The sequence below is a fragment of the Macaca nemestrina genome, chromosome 10 (assembly GCF_043159975.1).
Source record: "Macaca nemestrina isolate mMacNem1 chromosome 10, mMacNem.hap1, whole genome shotgun sequence".
NCBI lineage: Eukaryota > Metazoa > Chordata > Mammalia > Primates > Cercopithecidae > Macaca > Macaca nemestrina.
This window is the reverse complement of record NC_092134.1, coordinates 92,961,236-92,978,979: the sequence shown is the minus strand read 5'-3', so window position 1 is coordinate 92,978,979 and position 17,744 is coordinate 92,961,236. Positions and strand designations below refer to the sequence as shown.

The 17,744-nt window shown below is 35.9% G+C and overlaps 1 protein-coding gene across 2 annotated transcripts in view; it reads left to right on the top strand.

The window, feature by feature from the left end:
• Positions 1-17,744, top strand: part of LOC105470139 (contactin 1) — a 388,425-nt gene that overhangs the window by 94,687 nt on the left and 275,994 nt on the right. The window lies entirely within an intron of this gene.

The window sequence follows — 17,744 nt, the reverse complement described above, 5'->3', positions numbered from 1 at the left end:
TATTTTCTTTCTTTTTTTTTTTTTGTTGTTGTTTTTGTTTTTTTTTTGAGACGGAGTCTCGCTCTGTCTCCCAGGCTGGAGTGCAGTGGCGTGATCTCGGCTCACTGCAAGCTCCGCCTCCCAGGTTCATGCCATTCTCCCGCCTCAGCCTCCCGAGTAGCTGAGACTACAGCCGCCCACAACCGCGCCCGGCTAATTTTTTGTATTTTTAGTAGAGACGGGGTTTCACCGTGTTAGCCAGGATAGTCTCGATCTCCTGACCTCGTGATCCACCCGCCTTGGCCTCCCAAAGTGCTGGGATTACAGGCTTGAGCCACCGCGCCCGGCCGAGTTCCTTATTTTCTTGCTGCTCTAGGTGAGTTCCTTATTTTCTTGCTGCTCTAGGTTGAGTGTTGCACCCAGCTTCTAAAGGCCACAGAATGCCTTTGTGTACCACCTCTTCATCTTCAAAGCCAGCAACAGCTGATTAAATCCTTCTCATATCACATCTCTCTCTAGCCTTTTCAGTCTAAGCTGGCAGTGTCTCTGGTGATATGAAATTCTCAAGAACTCTGTGAGTGTCTTGTGTATGTCACAAGGCTTTACTTCATTAGATAAGAGGCATGTCCATGGATCTTTCCAAGGTGATCTCTTCATTTGTGGCTTCTGGTGAGATGGCTGAAGGGACTTATAAGGTAGAAGATATTTACAAAGTGGTTGCTTTGAATACTGTTAGTAGAATTATGGGCATTAGAGACTGTCCAATCTTGAGAATTGGAAATCCAAGGGAAACTGAAGCAGGATAAATTAAAAGAAAATTATGCCTAAACACATAAAAATGAAATGCAGGATACCAACAATAAAGAAGAACTGGAAGCAGCTAGAGAAACAAGGGGAAGCATCACTGAAGGAAACGCAATTAGACTGATAGATAACTTCTAAATTGCAACAGTGGAATCCAGAAGATACTAGAATGTGGGATCTGTCTAGAAGATTCTATCTCTCTGTGAATAGCTTCTATGTCATGCCGCTGACTTCCATCTTTCAGTTATATATTATTTAACTGGTCTTATTATCATATTTATTCCCTTGTCCTTTAAATTCAGTTTAGCACTTCTAATATCTAATAAGTGAGTATAAGCGTGTGTCACATGTTTAATTATTCATTTATTCAACCAATATTTGTCATCAGCTCACTATGATGTTCATTATAGGCCAAGATTTACTGGACTGCTGGGGATATATTAAAAAATCTGCCTCTATATTAACTTACTTATTTTTATCAATTTTTCCTGGTTTAGAAGTTGTAAGTATAAAGTCATACCTTTCTTCTTATTTGTAAGATAATCTCTCAATTGCTTATCACTTAAAAACCTTTATCTTTGTAACTTTTATCTTATATAATTTTTGAACAATTCCATGGTCTCTCCTAATTGTTACAGTTGACTCAGGACTTGGCAGCTGTCATCAATCAGCAATAATTTGTTTAGCACCAAATATGTGCTCACTACTCTGTTTAGCACTTTTGGGCACACGGGGAAAAGGGTTACAGTCCAACTGTATCTTTCAGTGTCATTAGAGACTATTCATCATAATGCATTTTGGCAGACTCCCCTTTTTGTTATTTTTATTGCACAATTGAATTATTTTGGATTTTTAATAATATCTAGTTCCTCATCACTTAGAACAAATCATAGAATAGATGTTTAAAGCTGTTGATTTTTCTGAGCATGACTAATATAAGAAAATCTCATGACTTTTCATTTAATTTCTTCAAAACAAGAATTCCTTATTAAGTAAAAGTAAATCCAAGCAGTCACAGGGATTTAGTACCTGAGATTCAATGAAGAATAAAGTAAAATAACTGTGAATTTTTCATAAAGCAAACATAAACTTTATTTTTTCTCAGAATTACACAATGACATTCATCTGGAATTTAGGAAAACATTTTGCTAAATTCTAGATGAATGTCATTGTATAATTCATCTAGAATTTAACATTTTGCTGAATTTAATAATTTATTAAATTTTGCTGGACGTATAATTTTATCTGGAAAATATGTAATGTGGCATCTCTTATGTAGAGGATACAATATTAGTGTTAAGCAGAATTGGTTTGAACCCTGGCTTTGCAAATTACTAGCTGTGTTGCTTAGGCAAACTATGTATCTCCCTGGAGCCTCATCTCACTATTAAAAATAATGATAAAAAAAAAACTAGAATCCAAATGCAGTCTTTTTTATTTCGAATTATATAAGTCTCAACTTGGCATGACCATATTTCAGAAAGTCCAATGTCTCCTCCCACTGTCCAAGATTCCTGGAGAATTGCTCCATCTAATGTAATCTGCCCTGCTCCCAAATCCCAGGCTGACAGACAACCAGGAAGTTCATCCACTGGTTTCTGTCCCTACACACACGGCCGCTATGGAGAAATAGTTCCCAGCACATTCTAACTGGTGATTTAGCATGCTACTGAAATGGATTCCTCAACACTTGCAAGCTTCATGATTCCAACTGTCATATAGAAGCACCTCAGCCAGTGTTCCTAAATGTCCACCATGATGCAGTAACCAGGACAGGAAAGGCTGCCAGCTTCAGCCCTTCTGCAGGAACCTCAAAACCACAATTGTGAGCCTGGCCAGGCTCTCCTTTGCCTCATGGTGACCTATTTGGGGCTCCTGATAGCCTTTCCTGCCAGCAGCCTCAGTCAAGAACAGAAATACTTCAAAGAGGTTCTGGTAGCATTAAAATCACAAAAGGATCCTTCTCCAACAACCCCACATGACCCCTTGGAAAACTTGCTAACACCTCTGTGACCCACTCTTGAGGAGGCTTGAGTCAGCCATAATTTAGCAGATCATAAAAGGTCCTATTATTACCTCCCCCCGGGGAACTAGATACCTCCTAGGTGACTAGAGGCAAGTAAAGTGACTCTTCAAAATAAAGTTCTTTCTAGGTTTCAGTTCACTAGCGAAGCCTCTCTATCTTTTATGTTCTGCCTCATCACATACATCATACATCGTGCTATTGTTAGGATTAATGAGATAACATATGTAAAGTGTCTGTCAATAACCACTACATAGTAGATGCTTTATACATGTTAATTTTCTCTCTTGTTCGATATTCTTAATTTTTAGTTTAGATCTTTATTGCTATTTTTCATTTTCACTATATCCCACATGAGATTATAAAATCTATAGAGGAAGGGAGTTATGTCTTATATATCTTTCACATCCACAGATTATTTAGTATGATTCTTTGCAGCTATATATTAACTGCCATATAATTATTATTTCAGTGATTACTTTGAGGTTGATTTTTTCCATATGTAGATAATAAAACGTGCTTTTTAAATTTCTTTGTGTGACTTTCTGCTATGAATGGTATTATTCTGAGAAGAAGCTTGGCAAGGAAAGCAGATGATTTCTAATCCAACTATTTGCATTTTGATAACTGAATCACTCATCAGTCAATAACACTTAAATTGCTTAGAAATGTTCTTGAACACTTGAAATAATGGGTTCCCTTCTTTCTCAGAAATGGTGAGGCAAGAATACATTTGTAAGAGGCATACTGTTGCAATGAAAACAACCTAAAGAAACTGAAATTTGAATTTTGAATCTCCACTGACACTGGCAAGGGCATAGGTAAGTTATTTAGTGATCCTCATTTGGCAAAAAGGGAATGACAATGAAAAGATCATTGTAAAGATTACAGAAAATACATGCATACTGCCCTATGATAGGAACTCTTTAATTTAAAAATGCACACACATGTTGAAAAAGTTGGAAAATAAGAGAAATAACTCATAATCTCATATCTCATGGATAAGCTTTTGTTAACGTTTTGAGATATTTTGAGTTCATATATACAAAAATTTTAATATCCTATTTTTTACTTCATGTTTCATTGTGTTGAATTTTGAACATTTCCATGTTGTAAATTCTTCAAAAATATTATTTTAGTACTATACTTTATATAATGTGGACATTTCACATGGTTGCCTTAAATTTTTTCTATTGTTTAACTTAAAATAATTGTATTATTATCTTTGTAAAGTTTCCATATTTCTGTATAATTCCTTGGAAAATATGATGGGAACATGTGGAAGATTCTTACTTTTTAGATTTACGCCTTTGACATCTGCTAACTTAACATTTCTTCTTTCATCTAATCTTGAAATACCTCCACAGACCCATGACTGATATAAATCTATTATTTTGCTGATATTCCCACATGTGTGCTGCCCAGGGCTAGTGTTAATAGCATGCACTTCGTCTATATTGAGGAATTCTAGCTGCTGCATGCCCCTCTGCTTCCTTCTAGCTGCAAATTCTAGTACACGGAAAGACTTGTGCAATACGTGTGACTCCTGCTCTTAAGGTCCAGACCCAATTGGCCTTTGAGATTTGTCACATCCAGCTGATGCTCCTTGCTGCCTCTAAAAGGGAACACAGATGAACTTCAGGAGTCAGGGAATCTCCCCGACAACTTCCTGTGGTGGGCAGTGTTATGGATAAGAAGTCACATGCCCAACTTGACCCAGTGAGCTGTTACCATCTTTATGATATGATCACTTCATTCTACCAGAAGAGCTCTTACAAGACTTGACCCCTAGATTAGAGTTTTCAATTAACACCTATGGAGAATTTAAGTGAATAGGCATTAGGAATTTTCTCTGCGCATCACTATCTCCCTTAGAAAAACAGACTGCTTTGTCCTCTTCTTCCTTCCTGAATGTGTCTCCTTACCTTCTAACTGCTGTCCAGACTTTGGGCCCTGGCAGCACTGAAAATACCAGGGATTCTGCTGCTCAGTAAACTTCAGGCAAGAAGAGTGTACAGCACCCCTCATTCAAAACTACTTTCCAATCTTAAGGGAGAATTTTCTGTCCACATCTCCTGTCCCACCACCAACCAACACAAGAAAGGGTGCAATGTGAATTTTTATTTCTTCATACATTCTTCTCTCCAAGTCTCTTTCTGAAGCCCCTTTATAAATTCTTTCCATGTTAAAAGATCCCCCAAAGCTAGTTCTACGTGATTCACATCAATGACCTTAACTCAAACTCAAGGAAGTCACTTTAATAATTAAGGTCTGGGCTTTTATTCTCAGTCAGCCAAGGATTGCCTTCATAGAATCCCTGCCTTTTAGTCTAAGCCACAGTTTGTAAAAGAGAGGCTTTCCAGTAGTCTATGGCTGGGGTTAGGAAAGAACACTTTCCTCAGATCCTTTATTTCATATTCTTTCAGCAATTTTATTATTACTTGTTTTGGTTAGCGTTAATAACTACCCTTTTTAAGTGCTCTGTTTCACAAATTTAGTATTTGCACACATTGATGCCTATGATAGTTATTTAGTTTGTCACCTTTTTTTGTTTTATATTTTAGCAAATGAAAAGAGACTCACTTTTAACGTGGCACCAGTTACCTTTGATTTTGGTTAATCCATGTCATTGTCTTATTTCCAGAGATGGTTTATCACCTTGTTCCTGACAATATGTATAGGTAGAGTAATTGCTCACCTCGATTACCAAAATATGTACCAAATTCTCTACTATGGTCTAAAATTTCCATGGTTAAATTTACCATTTAAATTGTTCTTTGTAACCAAAGTTGGATCATTTTCTCTACTAGACCAGTTAAAATACATGTGGGCACTGAATTTTTCTTTTGATGAAGGGATGTTGATTCCATTTTCAGACTAGCTTGGGAATAAATTTGGGTGGAACTAAGAAATACATGTAGACTATTTCTTTAAACATTGTAGTCATATACCTATATTTCATTACTACAATGTCTACAATGTTCATTTACATGTATAATCATTTTTAACCTTCACAAAAAACTGAATTATGTAGCTTGTGCACAGAGCTAATAAATAGTAGAAACTACAAGATAATGTAGATACCACTTTGTTAGGATATGCAAAAATGGTCTCCAAAAATATACTACATGTCAGAAAGTATCCTACCCACATCTTCCCACTGAGCACTGGAAATGATGTCTGACTGCATGATATTTCAATGATTGAGAGAGATGTTTATATTGATGTAAATAAAATAAGGGCTCAAACTCCTGAAGATGTATTCTGATCCATCTACACATGTTTCAGAGTACTTGCTATGTGCTCAGCACTCTTCAGAGTTTTGTGGGCCATTCAAAAGAACACAGTGCTGTTCTATTTATCAAATAGGTCATAATCTATGCAAGGAAATCAAATTAACCTGAAGAATTATTCCAAAAATAATCAAGAATTCATAGAGAAAAATTAATATTAGGGTTTGGAGCACTGATCAACTAGGAACTCCAAGAATGCAAAGAACAATAGGGGCTGGAGTTCTCAGAGGATGATTCCTTGAGGAAATAACACATGAGTTGAGCTTTGGGGAGAAATAGGACCCAGCAGCACCCATATCTCAGCTCCTCCACTCACTTTTTAATTGTCTTTGGAATGTTACCTCCACTCCTTGAACCACACATGTTGACAGTGGTAAAATGAGGAGGCAATGCTTACTTTATTTATTGTGACTGTTAAGTAAGAAGTTTTATAGAAAATACAAGTGCTTGGTAACAAAAATCTCCATTTTTTTTACATTTAAAATCTATTATTTAAACTTGTTTACTATTTAATCACTTTTATTTGGCTTTCTTTTCTTCTCTGGACATGTAAAATAAGGTAATGAAAACATTCAAAAAAGCAGAAAAGGAAAATTATTATAAACCACAGCACTGAAATAATAGATTCAGAAAGCCTTGAGGACACAGACTTCTCTGTGGGGTAGTGGAAGCAATAAATTCTTGATTTTCAAAGACTGCCTCTCTTCTACTTTCTGTCTTGATTTATAATTATTTTTCTTATATTTATTATTGAACTATGAGGTGTTGACTTTTGTGGGTCTTTTTAGTTTTAGTTGTTTATTTTTATCCTCCAAGAGCCTTGGCAAAAGTCCTTGCATATAGTTTTTTAGGAAATGTTATTCATTTGTGTATTCATTAAGTAAATATTTCTTCAGTAGTGAAGGAAACCAAAAATATTTCACCCGAAAATATATTTCTTTGGCCTATTTTGAGATGGCTATTCAGAGGGGTTACAGACCACAGGAATAGCTCTGAAAAGCTTCCCTTTGTAGGGGGAGATTTGCATTTGTAGGAAAAATCTACATTAGTAAAATAAACAGCCAGGCTTTCTCTGGAATCCTCCTTAGCTTCATCTAAAAAAGATTAACTCACAGAAAAAAAGACTCATAGTCTAACAATCTTAAATGTCTGATGGAAAAACTGTTACCACAGGCTAGCATCTTATCTTTCTGAGGGCTGCTATCATCTGAGTAACAAGATCATCTTGCTAGCCACGCCTTTCCTCCTTTCCTTTCTGTAGTCTGTCTTGCCATGCTCCAATCCTTTATTTTTTCCGTAACCTCAGGATGGTATACAAACTTCAACTGTCTGGCTCCTCTTTTGACCCTCACACTTTATGCATGGTTCTGGTGTCCATATGCATATTAAAAGAAATTTGTGTACTTTTTTCCCCTGTTAGTCTGTCTTTTGTTACAGAAGTGTCCCAACTAAGAACCTATGAGAGTTGGGGAAAGAAATTACACATTTTGTCCCCATCAGCACCTACCTGTGGGGGAAAAAAGAAATCAGATTGTATATGTAATGTGGAATCAGATCATGAAACACTTTGGACTCTGACATCAACATTTTAAACTTGCAAGATAAACAATCATGTCCTTATCTCTTTCTGTCACTCTAAATTATGCCTTACTCTAGCATTCTTCAAAGAGCATAAGCCAAGCTGTGTCCTCCTTTAGTGCTTCTTTTATGTGACTTTCTCTTCCTAGAATAACTCCCCTGTCTGCCTCCTGGAAAATATCTACTCTTATCCCAGCACTTAGATTAATGAAACCTTTTCTGACCTTCTTATTCCCCACCCCTTCATGGAGGTTATTCTAGTTTCTCCTTTCTGCTTGCTCTGAATCTAGTACTTATTTTTTATCACAGTCCTATAACATTATTCCATTCATTTGTTCAAATATTTTTCTATTATAATGTAGTACTATTAGACCGCAATTACTTTGGCACCAACCTTATACATTACAAATGTAAATATGAGGGAAGTGGTGGTAAAGGGGAAATTCATGCGCATAAATTTAGGTCATTTCTCTTATACATGCCTAGTAAGTGTTCCACAATTCAAGGTTTTACCCAGATGTGTGTAAAACCAGAAAACCTTCAGGATGCTGACAAAATAAGAAATTTAGTTTAATAACCCTATCGTTGTACAATGAGGAAACCAACTGAGATAAATATACTCATTGAGGAGCACTTTGCACGAATATTTTTTAGTTATGCCTGTAAGAGACAGCAGCATTATTTTTGTATTGCTGAAGTGCTTTGAGAGTAATGCCTTGGTGACAGCATAAACAAAATACAAAGGCCAGTTTGTTTTTATATATAAATGGGGGATTGTTGGTGAAGAGTTGTGCCAGCCAGTACAGAGTGGAATAGTGTTTTATTCCTCTCAAGATAGATAGATGGCTGAATTGCCCGAGTTCCTGCTGTTTTATAGCCTGCCCCTTGAATTTAATACTGAATAACTACTCTGTTTTTTTTTTTTGCATGGTTGGTGAGGAGATATATAATTTAAATGAAACTGAACAAATCATATTGTCATTACAAATATGTTCACCTGATATTTTACCTAAATGATATATTGCCAAAAATATTAAATATACTATTTATTAAACATTATGGAGTTCTCAAAGTAAATTGTATCTTTATTAAAATGGAATGGACACCTTGTTAATGCATTACAGTTTTAAAATGTACAGAGGATTACAGCACAGAGAGATGCAGAAACGTGACTATGATTCTGAGAAAAGAGATGGGAAAGCTCCCATTGGGAAGGAGTGATTGGGAAAGGCTTCCCAAACCGATGAAACTTGAAAAGTGAGTCTGCCAATTGAGGAAGGAAGAATTAGAAGAGAAGATTGGAGTGGAATCGTGGAGGCCATTGCACACAATGAGAGAATTTTATTTTTGTTTGATAGATAGAAAGGGGTTGTGATGATTAATTTTATGTGTCAATTTGGCTAGGCTATACTACTTACTTAGTCAAACACTAATGTAGGTATTGTTGTGATGGTATTTTGTGGATGTGGGTAGCGTCTACAATCAGTTGATTTTAAGTAAAGCAGATTTCCCTCCATAATGTGGGAAGATCTCATCCAATCATGTGAAGGTCTTAGGTGAAAAACCTGAGGATTCCCAGATAGAGAACATTCTGCTTCAAGACTGTAGGATCACCTACTGCCAAGTTTTGAGCCTTTCAGCCAGCCTTGGGGATTTCTTACTTGCCAACCCTCTGAACCAATTCCTTAAAATAAATCTCTGTAAATATGTCTACATGTAAACACACACACATGCACACATTTTTTTCTTTTTGAGACGAAGTCTCGCTCTTTCGCCAGGCCGGAGTGCAGTGGTGCAATTTTGGCTCACCGCAACACACACGTTATATTAAGCGAAATCTATATATTTAACAGAACCTCTACATATAGAATATCTGTGTGTATATATGAACATATATAGAATATGTATATTTAGAATAGATGTATTTAGAATATTTAAAATATATATTTTTATATTTATAGGCACATATATATAGGTTCTGTTGGTTCTGAAAAATACACACACACACACACACACACACATATAATGCTTATTGTATTGTTTCTCTTAAAAATAATAAACTGAATCAGGAGTTATAACAAGTTTTAAACAAAACTATATTTATTACCTTACTGGCAGACATTCGATTCTGTAATTTTAAGTTCTTATTGGTCATTAGTTTATGCCAGATTTATGCTCCATGCTATGCAGTAAACAGAAGCATACAACAATGCCAGTTTTCAGGGATTTTCTGCAATCATGGCTAACAGTTTTTATCACTTGTGTGTGGTAAGCAATGTGCTGTTTTTTAAATTTTTTACTTAACTAATCAATGCAACATTCCTATGAGGTAGATATTTTTAATATAGATATTATTATATTTGTAATTTGACCGATGAAGTAACTGAATGTGCAGCTACTAAATGTCATACCCAGTGCCAAACTTGGGCTATAATGCACGAAATATGTATTTTACCACCAAAATGCACATCTCCTCATGTAATACAATTTGACTATGATCAATAACCAGTGAACAATATAAAACCATGCTTTTAAATATTCATAAAGAAAAATATAAGTAGTTATATTTCTTCTAGAAAAGGGTTTCTAAGCACAGGAGGCTTCATGGGTTGTGGAAGGAGGCTACTGGCTTAACCAGTAAGAATAAAGAATAGTATAGAATGTGATGACCAGCTCTAAGAAACATTAAAGCAATTGTGGTATTTCAAAACCTCAATTAACCAGCTTCAAGTCATACTTTAATAAATTTGCTTCAGACCTTTAGACTAGGGCTCCTCAGAATATGGCTCTGTGACTAGTAACATCAGCCTCACCACTACCCAAGAGCTTGCTAGAAAAGCAAACTTGGAGAATTCATTCCAGATATTAGGCATCAAAATCTCTAGGAGTGGGGCCTAGAAATCTGTTTTAAACAGCTAAGTGATCTATGCTTAAGTTAAAGTTCAAAAAGTACTGCTAGAACAATAGGGCTGATAAAGAAGAGTGTCCTGATGCTGAGGTGAGCTTCCCCAGGGGAAGCAAAATGAAGACATCAAGCTGGAGTGAACTAGAATTAATAATGGCTAATAAATGTTCTGCCTTAGGCATCTTACAAGATGGGAATCTGGGACAGAAATAACTTCAGGAGGGACAGAACTTAAGGAGAGTCATGGAGAAAATGAAATTCTCTCACTTAAGTGAAAATGAGTTTGGACAAAATTCAGAACAGTAACATAACATAGGCCAAAGAGGTCAGGATTGTGTGTGTCTAGGATCAAAGCAGAGTTAACAATGAGGACGAACCTTGGCAAGCCAAGGAGACAAAAGTCATGGGACAAAACAATCGCTATTCTCAAGAGAAACTAAAGGATGCAATAATTCATAGCCACAGGTCTGAAGTTGAATATAAACAAATTATTTGGAAGCAGGCAGCCCACATCTATTAGCTCAACCCTATCACAGTTGTCAATTCTCCATCTTATTAACACCTAATAAAATTATATCTTGTGCCACTGATACATTCACCTATTAATTCAAAAAATATTTTTCTCACCCCCTATGTGCCGAATACAGTGATAAATAGCAGAGATATGAAGGTAAGTGAGAGAAATGTGATCCCAGACATCAGGAGAGAGACATTGAATAAATAATTATACAAGTAAGTATTTAATAACAATTATTCTAAGTTCTACCTAGAAAAAGTACAGATATTGTGAGTATCACAGGACACCTAACCTAGCCTGCAAGGAAAAATGGTGGGAATATGATCTGGGTGTTTTTCAGAGGAAGTAAATTTTAAATAACAACCTCAGATAAGGTGTTAGCTAAGAAAAGAACTGGGGAAAAGCATCCTAGGCCAAAAGAGCAGCTTATGCAAAGACAGAGAGTATGTTAGGATAGAGTGGGAGGATGCCCAGGGTGACTGGAATGTAGTGAGTGGGGGAAAAATAGCCGAAGATGAGACTAGTGATGACACAGGACCTGCCACGGCCTGTTGAAGACATAGCATAGCATCATAATTATAATAGGAAAACATCAAACATTTTTAAGCTAGTAAATAATGACAATACTGACAATGAGAATATTCTTCTAGGTGCTCTGATAGAGTTTTGGTACAAAGAAATCTTTTAGGAGTTTATAATGGCAGTGAGGAGAGAAAGGATACAATGGATTCGGTATATAGTTATGAAGTACAAAACAAGGTGCTAGTGGCCATAGAGGAAGAAGAAAATATAAATTATGACATCTGAGTGGCAGATGGGTGGAGACTGGTCCCGTTAACTAGAAGAGGGAGAACTGGAAGATGATCACATTTTACGGGAAAAGTCGAGTTCAATTGTGATTGCTTGAGTTTGAGATGCCTGTATATATACCCAAGTGTAATATAAAATGTATAAGTGGGTTGATGAGTCTGGAGCTCAGAAAAGACATATGGACTGGAGATGTAAGTTTGGATGCATTATACATGATAGGTCACATTATTAGAGTGGGTGAAAATATCTAGGGAGAGAGGATGAAATGAGAAAAAATTTCTTATCCTTCAATCTTTAAAGCATGATAATAAAAATGTTGCACTGGGAAAGGAGACCGAAAATGAATGGACACAGAAGCAAAAAGAAAAGGAGGAGAGCTTGTGTCTCCGAAGCCATTTGAGATGTTCCTACTACAGAGTCCTTGATTGTTTGACACAGCCCCAGGAGTTTAATCAAATGGAGTGGGACAGACAGATTTGCTATCTTTCTTTTCCTATACTTACTGTAATTTCTTAGTCAATCTTGCCCAACTAAAGACTTTTTTTCAGACAAACAAAGCTAATTAATTAATTGCCTATAGACCTGCAGCACCAATAATGGCAAAGGAAGTTCTTTAGGTGGATGATAGTAGAGGGTATTCCCCAGAGCAATGCATTACGAAGGCCCAAGGTATAAAAGTCTATTCTACCACACAGCCATTAAAAAAAGAACAAGATCATATCCTTTGCAGGGACATGGATGGAACTGGAGGCCATTATCCTTAGCAAACTAAAACAGGAACAGAAAACCAAATACCGCATGTTCTCACTTATAAGTGGGAGCTTAATGATGAGAACACATGGACACATAGAGGAGAACAGCAGACACTGGGGCCTACCAGAGGGTGGAGGGTGGGAGGAGGAAAAAACTCAGGAAAAATAATTAATGAGTAGTAGGCTTAATACCTGGGTGAGGAAATAATCTGTACAGCAATTCCCCATGACATAGGTTTACCTATTTAACAAACCTCCACATGTACCCCTGAACTTAAAATAAAAGTTTTCAAAAGGTCCATATTACATCCACGCTACTCTCAAGCCAGAAGCAGAACACAATTATAAGCATAAACTCCACTGTCATTCTAACTTATTTTTTAACTTTATATATATATGTGTGTGTGTGTGTGTGTGTGTGTGTGTGTGTAGACATAAAGATCAGTAAATTGAATTACTTAGGTTATTGGATCATTACTGAAGGAAAACAAGGCATTGAAAGGTTGTTGGAAACAAGACATTTGATAAATCATAGAAAATACATAGGAAAATACCAGTCACAAATAAATCTCATAATCTATAACCTAATATTGTTTGATAATTAAATATATTACTTATAATCAGATGTATTATTTGAAGTTTAATTAATTGATATTTGTATACTTGATAAAATCTATTATTGAGTAATTATTTAATTATATATAATAAAATCCATCACTACATAGAATTTATACTAAAATTACCTGTATCACCAAGTCAGAGTATAAAAAGGGTAAAATTATGATCAACCCTGAAATTAAATTATCTTAAATGCCTGATGAGTTTATTTTTTCCTCTCAGCATTAAGGAGTTGGTAAAAATTGATATAAAAATTAGCAAACACTTTAAAATGTGTTTGTCCCATTTTTTGGCAGAAAATAACCCTTGTGTTTCCACACTTGGTTCTCCTTGTGAGAGATAATATTTTCTGAATCATTGAGACCTGACAAAACAAAAAGCTTCAGAAAATCTGGCTAAATTCATCAGCCAGTCAATAAGTAAGCATTTATTATAAACCAGTTTTATGCAAGCTCTGTACTAGATGTGTACAATACAGAAGCATAAAGCGTGGTGCCAGCTTGCATAAAGTTTATATATTAATAGTAACTAACAACTAGGAGCACTTACTATATAGAAGCACTATGCTTAGCATGTTTTTTCATGTTCTTTCTTTTAATCAATCCTTACAATATTCCCATGACATAGCCGTTATTAGTAGTAGCAGTATTTTCATTTGAGAAATAAATACAGTGAGGTTTAATGAGCTTAGGTAACTTGGCTATGGACAAACAATAACTAAACGTACAATATGGCATTAAAGTGCACAGTGTGAGAAATGAAAGTTCATGCTTTTAACAATTAAATATACTCTCTCTCCCACTTTACAACTAATTGGGTAGGAGACATGGTTTGGTTCTGTGTCCTCACCTAAATCTCACCTTGAATCGTAATCCCTTTTATCCCCACGTGTCAAGGGTGGGACCCAGTGGAGGTAATTGGATCATGGGGGTGCTTTCCCTCATGCTGTTCTCCTGACAGTGACTTCTCACGACATCTGATGGTTTTATAAGTGTCTGGCATTTCCTCTGCTTACAATCATTCTATCCTGCCACCCTATGAAGAAGGTGCCTGCTTCTCCCTTGCCTTCTGCCATGATTGTAAGTTTCCTGAAGCCTGCCCAGCAATGCAGAACTGTGAGGAAATTAAAATTTTTTCTTTTATAAATTACCCAATCTTGGTTATTTCTTCAGAGTAGTGTGAGAATACAGAAGGTAAGGAAGATACATTTGAAATAATGAATAATACAAGTTAGGAGGAAAAAATGCTCTTTATCCTTATTAAAAAATAATATTCTCCACTGTTAAGCAATATTTGTGAAATTATTACATTAAAAAATCAGCAGGCTTACCAACCAACTGAAGTTTTCTAAATTTTGATAGAGAAGAAAAGTGACGGCTTAATCATTGAGAGCACAGACATAGATTATACCCTGGAAACAAAACGTTAGAAAGGTGAAAGACATAAAGCGTTTTCAACATATCTGGCAGTCATCTCCACATCAGATGAACACATCAGCCTTAACAACTAGAAAAACAGGAGTCAGCTAAGAACATTCTCAAAGAGCTGAGGAGAATCTCCCTGGAGAAAGCAAAGTGAAAACAACAGACTTACTAGAATTAATAACAGTTAATCAGTGTTCTGTGTTAGGTTGAGCATGAGCAGGAATCCATAACAGGAGAGAATTCAAGTAGGTTAGGGCATAGGTAGGATTGTGGAGATAAGAAAACTTTCCCACATAAGAATAAATGAGTTTGGACACAAAGTCAGAGCAGAATGTGGGTAACATCAGGTCAAACTAGACTTTTTTTTTTTTTTTTTTTTTTTTTTTTTTAGATAGATTTGACAAGCTAGGAAGGCAAAATCCTGGAAGAGACAAGTAGCGCAGATTTTTAGAGGTAAGATTAATAATAACAAATACCCTTAGCCAAAGTTTTGAAGTTAAAAGTGAACCATTTATTCAGTAGCAAGCAGCTCAGTTCTAGATGGTCAACTCCATCACAGTAAATGGTAATTCAAAATTTAAAAAAAAGATCATCTGACATAGTGATAATATACATTTATTGATTTATCCATGCACTCAGCAAGTATTATCTGGTAACCTCTATGTGCCTATCACAGTGATAAACACCAAGCCTCTGATAAATGAAAGTCAAATGAAACAAATATGTTATTTGCTGTAGTGGAAATTCCATTATAGTGGAAGAGTTAGGTATTAAATAAATAATTATAAAATTGGGTTGTATAGTTTTGATCAGAGCAATAGAGATAAGGTAGAATTTTGTGATCATAAATTGAAGAAGGAAGTTTCCTAGTTTGCAAAGTAGTAAAGAAGATAGAGCCTCAAATATGAGACTGTTAGCCAAGTAAACATTTGGAGAAACAGCACTCCTGACAGGGAGTGTAAGTTTCATAAGTTGGAAAAGAATAGGGAGATTGCCAGTGTGGCTGCAATGTGGTAAAGGAGGGGGGAAGAGAACAAGATGAGGCTAGAGGGTTGGTTAGGGGCCAACAGGATGTTTTATGTTATGTTGAAGATTTAAAATAGTAATCATAGTGGGAAAACACATTTTGAGTCCAGTTGGTATGATGACATCCACATTTTTAAAAGACACTTTGAGGTGTTCTGATACAGTATTTGGTGTGAATTAGCAAGCAGGAGTGTGAATACGGGGAGATCATTTATAAGACTATTTCAGGAGTCTAAGCAAGAGATAGATTATGACGGCTCGAACTTGGTTATTGATAATGAAGACTAAAAAAAATAAAAGTAGATGGAAGATGGATACAGTATATAATTAGGGGATAGAAAAAGGAATTGGAGCTGTGGCATCAAACATGAGCAGATGGTGTAGGATGGTGCCATTTACTAGAAAAGGAAGAACTGAAGGAAGACCAGATTTTGGGAAAATATTGAGAGTTCAGTTATCTCAGAATGAAATAACCAAGTAGAAATATTAAGTGGATGTGTCTACAGTTAGGAAAAAGATATCTTGGCTGGAGACAGAGTTTGAGTTCATCAGTATATACATATTCTATAAAAGATGACATCTGTAACAGGAAGACAGAAGGAAATCCAAGTTTAGAAAAAGAAAGCTGAGTTGTGTATTGCCTGAATTTGAGATGTTTGTATGATACCCAAGTGTAAATATTAAGTATGAGGTAACTTCAGTATGGTCATGAAAAATGGACTTAAAGGTAGAAAAAATACAAACTTTATTTCTCAATATAAGCTCATCAATGACAAGACACTTTTGTAAGCAATGATACCAGCCATTTAGTCCATTTCTAAAGAACTGAGTCCTGGAATTCAGTCGTGCCAATGCATGATTTTTACATTATTAACTGAAGAAAAATGGGTGCCCTTTACAGACTTTTTAAGATTAGGGAACAAAAATAAGTCAGAAGGAACCAAATCAGGACCATAAGGTGTATGTCTGATGATTTCCCATCAAAACCCTCCCCAAATTATTCTTGTTTGATGAGAAGCGTGAGCAAAAAAAGCACTGGCATGGTGAAAGACTCCATGGTGAAGCTTTTCCAGACACTTTTCTGCTAAAGCTTTGGCTTTAGCAGAAAACACTCTCATAAAAAGCAGATATTATCATTCTTGGCACTCCAGAAAGTCAGTAAGCAAAATGCCTTGATCATGCCAAAAACTGTTGCCATGAACTTTGCACTTGGCCAGTCTGCTTTTGCTTTGACTACACCACTTCCACCTTGCTTTGATTATCTTTGTCTTTGTCTTCAGAATTTTACTGGTAAAGCCATGTTTCAAATCCTGTCAAAATTCTTTGAAGAAATGCTTTAGAGTCTTGATCCCACTTGTTTAAAATTTCCATTGAAAGCTCTGCTGTGATCTGCAGCTGATCTGGGTGCAATGGTTTGGGCACCTGAGTGAAAATTTTGCTCAACTTAATTTTTCAGTCAGAATTGTGTAAGCTGAACCAGTTGATATATCTATTGTGTTGGCTCCTGTTTCTTCTGTTAATTGTAGATCTCTTCAATTGGGGCATAAACAAGATGAATGTCTTCCTTACAAACTGATGTGGATGGTGTGTCACTGCAGGCTTCATCTTCAACATTGTCTTATCCCTTCTTAAAATGAGTTATTCATTTGTAAACTGCTGATTTGTGGGGAGGCATTGTCCCCATAAACTTTCTGAAGAGCATTAGTGATTTCACCATTCTTCCACCCAAGCTTTACCATGAATTTAATGTTTAATTTTGCTGTAATTTTAGCAGAAGTCAAGTTGCTCTGATAGGGTCTCTTTTCAAACTGATATTTTATCCTTCTTAGTGTCTCAAACTAGATCCTGTTTAGACGTGTTTTAACAAGCTAGTACAACTTTATTTTGATGCAAAAAAATTGAAATCAATGCTTAGATTTTCACAATATGCATTTTTGAAGACCCCCTTGTATGTAATTTGGCTAAGGGTCTGAATTTCAGAAAAGAAATTTTGGCTAGACATACAAGTTTGAACT